This window comes from Micropterus dolomieu, linkage group LG11 (assembly GCF_021292245.1).
Source record: "Micropterus dolomieu isolate WLL.071019.BEF.003 ecotype Adirondacks linkage group LG11, ASM2129224v1, whole genome shotgun sequence".
Lineage (NCBI taxonomy): Eukaryota > Metazoa > Chordata > Actinopteri > Centrarchiformes > Centrarchidae > Micropterus > Micropterus dolomieu.
In genome coordinates this window covers 14,558,616-14,565,979 of record NC_060160.1, presented here as the reverse complement: position 1 = coordinate 14,565,979, position 7,364 = coordinate 14,558,616, and the positions used below count along the sequence as shown (strand labels likewise).

At 39.3% G+C, this 7,364-nt stretch overlaps 1 protein-coding gene across 1 annotated transcript in view; it reads left to right on the top strand.

Moving 5' to 3' along the window:
* LOC123979047 (unconventional myosin-VI-like) overlaps nucleotides 1-7,364 on the top strand; it is a 52,576-nt gene that overhangs the window by 37,939 nt on the left and 7,273 nt on the right. The window lies entirely within an intron of this gene.

The following is a 7,364-nucleotide window of genomic DNA, read 5'->3' as shown; positions in this document are numbered from 1 at the left end:
TACAGGTGCTGGTCATATAATTAGAATATCATCAAAAAGGTGATTTATTTCAGTAATTCCATTCAAAAAGTGAAACTTGGATATTATATTCATTCATTACACACAGACTGATATATTTCTAATGTTTATTTCATTTAATTGTGATGATTAAAACTGACAACTAATGAAAATCCCAAATTCAGTATCTCTGAAAATTTGAATATTACTTAAGACCAATACAAAAAAAAGGATTTTTAGAAATGTTGGCCAACTGAAAAGTATGAACATGAAAAGTATGAGCAAGTACAGCACTCAATACTTAGTTGGGGCTCCTTTTGCCTGAATTACTGCAGCAATGTGGCGTGGCATGGAGTGATCAGTCTGTGGCACTGCTCAGGTGTTATGAGCGCCCAGGTTGCTCTGATAGTGACCTTCAGCTCTTCTGCATTGCTGGGTCTGGCGTATCGCATCTTCCTCTTCACAATACCCCATAGATTTTCCATAGGGTTAAGGTCAGGCGAGTTTACTTCCTGGTAGACAGCTGTGTTGACCTTGGACCTCAGAAAACACAGTGGACCAACACCAGCAGATGATATGACACCCCAAACCCTCACTGACTGTGGAAACTTTACACTGGACTTCAAGCAACGTGGATTCTGTGCCTCTCCTCTCTTCCTCCAGACTCTGGGACCTTGATTTCCAAAGGAAATGCAAAATTTACTTTCATTAGAGAACATAACTTTGGACCACTCAGTAGCAGTCCAGTCCTTGTCGCTGTGTCTTGTTCAAGAGTGGCTTGACACAAGGAATGCGACAGCTGAAACCCACGTCTGTGCGTGGTGGTTCTTGAAGCATTGACTCCAGCTGCAGTCCACTCTTTGTGAATCTCCCCCACATTTTAGAATGGCTTTTGTTTTACAATCCTCTCCAGGGTGTGGTTATCCCTATTGCTTGCACACTTTTTTCTACCACATCTTTTCCTTCCCTTCGCCTCGCTATTAATGTACTTGGACACAGAGCTCTGTGAACAGCCAGCCTTTTTAGCAGTGACCTTTTGTCTTGCCCTCCTTGTGCAAGGTGTCATTGGTCGTCTTTTGGACAGCTGTCAAGTCAGCAGTCTTCCCCATGATTGTGTAGCCTACAGAACTAGACTGAGAGACCATTTAAAGGCCTTTGCAGGTGTTTTGAGTTAATTGGCTGATTAGAGTGTGGCACCAGGTGTCTTCAATATTTAACTTTTTCACAATATTCTAATTTTCTGTGATACTGATTTTGGGGTTTTCATTAGTTGTCATTTATAATCATCAAAATTAAAAGGAATGAACACTTGAAATATATCACTCTGTGTGGAATGAATGTATACATTATGCAAGTTTCACTTTTTGAATGGAATTACTGAAATAAATCAACTTTTTGATGATATACCCCTGCAGTGCTCATACCCTGCCATTATATTCACATTTAAGCAAGATGGTTTCCTAGACTGAGCAGGATCTTCACACGGTCAATTTGTAGAGTATAATGTGAAAACTGAACACTGTCATTAAATTATTATGGTTTCTCCCCCTATTTCCAGGTTAAACCCATAAAATAAACTGAACGATGTACTAAGTTTACAGCAGAAACCTATTTTAAGTGGATAGGGACTGGATTGGAAATAAGTCAGTCAATTTATGAAATATTTATGTCAAAGTGTTTTGTAGAGTTTGTGATTGTGTACATAATCGCCATTAAGCTAAAACAACTACTCAATAATGGATTAGTAAATCAACAGAAGGCTAATCTGTAACAATTTTGAAAATTGATTTAATGGTTTGAAAAACATTTCCCTTTCTCCAGCTTCTAGAACACTTGCTTGTTTTGTCTGAATCTCTTTAGGTTTTGGACACTGTTGAACCCACATACAACTCATCAGTTGTTCGATGTGCATTTTCTTTTTATAAATCAAAAGGTTAATTGATTATTCGAGAAAATAATCTGCATGTTAACTGACAGTGAAAAAAAATATAACCATTTGTTGCAGACCAAATGGCAACAAACAAAGCAGTTGGAGTGGGGCTTTAAAGGAGGCTCCGACATGTGAGACTCAAAATAAATTGCTGAAAAGCATTACATTTAGAAGCTAGGGGTCATACAATGAGCAAACGCTGACTGTACGTTTTCCATTTTAAACCACGAGAGCGCTTTCAGAACAGTCCCTACTTTAAGCAGCATACCAGTAACTTACAACTAATTTCATGTCTCTTGAGGTTGATTTTCATACAATACGAGGCTGACCTTACAAATGAATCCCAAGGCTTCCGAGGATGTAGTGTAAAATATGTGTGTTGTATTTAATTGGCAGGGTAAAAAAATATATAAAACCACCGGTATGGCTCAGTGTCTGCCTGCTCTCCCCTCTGAGTGAAACATCCATTAGCTCTTTGGTCTCCCACAGCAACAGTTGTGTCATGACATTGGTCAGATTCCCAGAGGGTTGTCCACAGGGTCCTGATTGATCATTCCACTTCTTGCCGAGTTTCTCCTAACAAAACTACTTTATCCTTCTGTGTGCTCTCCTGTGTTTTATTACTCTCATCTACACTTTGTCCCCGTTATCCGTCTCTTTCTCTCACATTTAAATGTCTCACTTTTTGGTTTCATTGCTATTTCTTTCACTTCACTTTTCTCCTCTGGCCTGATCACTACATACACCTGCTCCTCCTCTGTTTTGCTATTATGTGTCACCTTTCCTAACCATCACTTCGTCCATCTGTTACACATACATCCCACCTTCTGTACATCTAACGCCCTTTTTTATTCACCCAAGACCAGTCATTTTTTTTCTTTCTAGTTGCGAGACCGTTGACACCAGGCTGTCATAAGCCACATGTCTCAGGAGGCTCTCAACAAAGTTTGTTTACCCACTGCTCTAAAGGCTGAAAGCTGCAGCAGTACACTTTTTTGGGTGTCTGCTGTGACTTGTGATTTCTTTGCTATTTTCTGCTGTGTCAAAGGTTAATCTAGCACTGCTCCCTTTAAAATGTCCTCAACTCTGCAGTTGACACTCTGCACAACTCAGTTGAAGACTTTCGATATGTTTCGATATCATTCACAATAGTGTAATGAATATTTGTGAACATGAACAATTCTGCAACTTCTGTAACTGTTTGCCTGCCTGTCCGACTGACTGATTGAAGCTGTACACCATGTATACCATGTAAATGTACATGATATAGTACAGAATTTATCATGACAACCATGTCAACAGGCAAACCTGGATGTGTGTGTGTGTATATATATATATATATATATAAATCTGGGTCAAGTCTATAAACAGTTTCCCTACTGATTGATGTTGAATGTATTTCTGTTGTCTGTGTCTAGACAAATGAATTGAAAGCTTTATTAGCAGCCCTTCAATCTGGATTAATGGGTCTAATCGGGCTTGGGCACACAGCAGATTGTCGGGCACAAAGGGCAGCATTAGTATTTGGACAAGAGCTAGGTTTATGTAGATTATTTATGAAGTGTTGTGTGTTTTTGTTTACAGGCAGAGCTGGAGTTTGAGCTGGCTCTGAAGCGTGAGGAGCAGGTCCAGCATGCCACCATGCTGGAGCAGGAGAGAAGAGACAGGGAGTTAGCCATGAGAATTGCTCAAAATGAAGCGGAGCTCATCACTGAGGAGGGGCAGTTGGATGCAAGCCTGCGCAGGTATTGTATATGTGACTGCAATGCACACCTTTCCATTATATATGGCTTTTGTGCAGTATACTATGCAGTGCACAGTGAACAAGCAGTGTGAACAATAACCTCAGCATGCATGTGTAACTGCATATTTCCTGTTGCTGTGTTTCTCTCAGTGATGAGTCTTTTTCAGATCTTCCTATCTCTTCATCCTCAGCCAGAGCCATGTAAGATATCAGCTTAGGTTTCTATTACTGCCCTGTGTACCTAACACCAACAGTAATCAGTCACTCACCCCCTCACTGTCTGTCTTAATCTCTGTCATAGTTCTAAATATCTCAGAACCTAATATAGATGCAGGATAATATCAGCAATGCAAAGCCAACAGAAAACGCCTTTGACTTTAAGAAATCACCAGTCAAATGTAGTATGTGTATGTGGCATGAATCATCAAGATAAGCCATTTAGAGGATAATTATGTGTGATCACAGGTTACTCAGAATTGAAGATGGGACACCTAATCGTAAATGAGAGGTCGATCAGAATGTGCAGTATGTGACTGTTTTGTTACCGTGATCTTAATTGGCGCCGCATGAGTCTGTGGTGGTTAAAGCTTGTCTGTCCTTTTTAGTGCTGGTGGACAGCAAAAGCTCATGAGCTTGACTATAATATGTGCTTCCCATGACTCAAAAATTTAGTTTTTCTAAATTTGTTCAGTATTTGTGTCCTCTGGATACATGTATATTTTATGACTGCATGATAATTACATTACATCTTAACTCACCTACTTTACTGTACATCTAGCTTAAATCTTATTAATGATATCAGCTGCCTTTAAGTACCAGGTGCTTAGAGTCTTAGCTATTAGTGAAGATAGCCAATATTTATTTCCTGGCAACTCACAATTTTCTTTCATACCATTAAAATATGCTATCTACAATATTTATAATGGTACAAATGGTATAAATTGTATTAATAATAATCTTTATTTATATAGCACATATCAAAACAGTGTACAAAGTGCTTCACAACAAAGCACACATAAAATACAAAGAAAACGAACAATGAGGACTAAGATACATAAGGGTAAAATACAGAATGACAGGCAACAATATTAAAATTACTGGCCGCTCAGATAAAATCAGGATATGCTTTCTGGTTAAAATAAGTTTTTAAAAGAGACTTAAAAGAAGAAGCAGACCCCGCCAGCCTAATTTCCTCAGGCAGGTCATTCCAGAGCCTCGGGCCACTGACAGCAAATGCTCTGTCACCTTTCGTTGTTAGTCTGGATTGTACTATATTTATCCACTAGTGTTGAGTTAGCTCAACACTAGTGTTGTGCAAGTGTATGCAAGACAAGGAGAAAATAACTGACAAAAAGGAAAATAATGCTTCATTGAGAACACACAGTAGCACTATGAAAGTTTTTAAAAAGATTTTAAATGATGGTAATGTCTGTGTTAATAATATTGATTAAATTACTGATATTAATAATGACAATGATAGCAATAACAATAATAGTAACAAGACTATAAATAATAATTGTGGTTGCGGTTGTTGAGCATGAACAACGGGGCAATCAAAATCTAATCCAGACTCCACAGCTCCGGAGGCAGAAATACCTGCAAAAAGTGCCAGAAGGACCGGGATGAGAAAGCACAAAGTAATGTTATGGCCTCAATGTGGACCTGCGTAGTAAAGTTTTTACTTCTCATAATGGACTTTTAGAGGCCTGAAGAGGTGAAAGTATTTCACAAGAATGAAACAAAAACAAAAACAGACAAAAATAAACATAATAATAGATTTATTTCTTTAATATACATGTTTTGTTTATCCTTTTAATCATCTGTTGAGCTATCGGATATATCTTGGGACTCCTTGTGGGTTTTCCTTTACTTCTTGTAGGTTGGAAACCACCTGTTTGTGTCATGAGTGAGGTGACGCCATTGTAGGTTATGTACAGGAACATAATACGTAGTTTCCATGGTTACCTGCAGTTTCACATACCTTGCACACTAGCTGTGTTTGAAATCACTCCCTTGTCCACTCATTCACTATTCCCTATATAATAGACACTCATTAGTTCAGACATCCTATTCAGTGATTAGGGAGTAATTTCAGACACAGCCATTGAACAGTGTTTAAGAGTGACCAATTATACTGCATTTCCAGCCCTGTATTGTAGTTGTGTGACTCCTGTATGGTAGCTTTGCATGAGTCAAAGTTCAAATAAATATTAGATATTATATATCTTATACTGGCCCTTCATGCAGGCCCTCATTTCAGCCTCTGTCTGAAACAAGCTGTAGATGCTCCTCTCTCTTTAAAGCCCACTCCTCCCCAAAAGCCTTCTGTCTTCTGATTGGCTAATACCCTAAAGGGTGCCCTCTTTGCTTGCACGCTCCCGGGTACATTATCAAATCCGGGTTTGTTATTTTCCAAACTACAATGTAAACAAAAATGGCACATTCTCATATCCAACCTTCCATGTTCGATAATGCTGGACAGCAAGAAAATCCACATCCACAGAGGTTACATCAGGACGCCTCTGCTTGGTGCAGCTACCTCATCACCATTAGCTACATCCACTGAAACTGGATTCACAACCCAATAGGTTTGATTATCATATTGTTAATTTAAACTCTACATTTTCCACAACCCAAATTTGTGTTTAAAGCCAGGGTAAGTTCTCTCAAAGCCTGCATGGGCCTTATCTTCAAGTCCAGTGAGCACAAATTTACATTTGATCCAATAGCCTGTAATCTTGTCCATATCGACTCAGGCATCCAGGGTTGCATGTCTCCTACAATCCCTGTGAGTCAGCTGATCCCTGGAAACCAAAAGCAGCTCTGATGCAAGAAAGAAGCTCCACAGGCCACGTGTCTTACATGTGCACCCCACAGAGATTAAGCAGATGAAAGCATGTGTGCAGTAGAAGTATACACACTGGCTAAGATTGCTGGCGAAGTAGCTAGAGCACCACCTCCGTCTTTTTACAACCATCCATTTCCTATTCACTATACTACCAAAAGCAGAGCCTGGCCATTGCTTCGCTTCCTTTTTTTTCCCCTTGAAGCAGCAAAAGTAAAGCCTCAGCCCTGGTTCATCAGATTCATCGTTCCAGTCAGTATGAATTACAAATAGTAATGGTAATCTAATCTGGCTAATGATTCATAGATCAGTACTCTACTCTGATATATTAGCAGCTATTCCAAATAGAGGAGCTAAATCCTTCGTATTATTGAATTAGCAGCCTCAACTCAGCAGGGAAGCTGGAGACATGGCTGACATGAGCTCAGACTTGCTGCAGCATTCATTTAAGTAGCTGAAACTCTGTGCCATCAGTTTGATCTATACAGTGAGGAAAATAAGTATTTGAACACCCTGCTATTTTGCAAGTTCTCCCACTTAGAAATCATGGAGGGGTCTGACTAGACCATGGAAGGTTGGATATGAGAATGTGCCATTTTTGTTTACATTGTAGTTTGGAAAATAACAAACCCGGATTTGATAATGTACCCGGGAGCGCGCAAGCAAAGAGGGCACCCTTTAGGGTATTAGCCAGCTGTATCATACAAATAAATAGTTAAAAAATCATACATTGTGATTTCTGGATATTTTTTTTTTTAGATTATGTCTCTCACAGTGGACATGCACCTACGATGACAATTTCAGACCCCTCCATGATTTCTAAGTGGGAGAACTTGCAAAATAGCAGG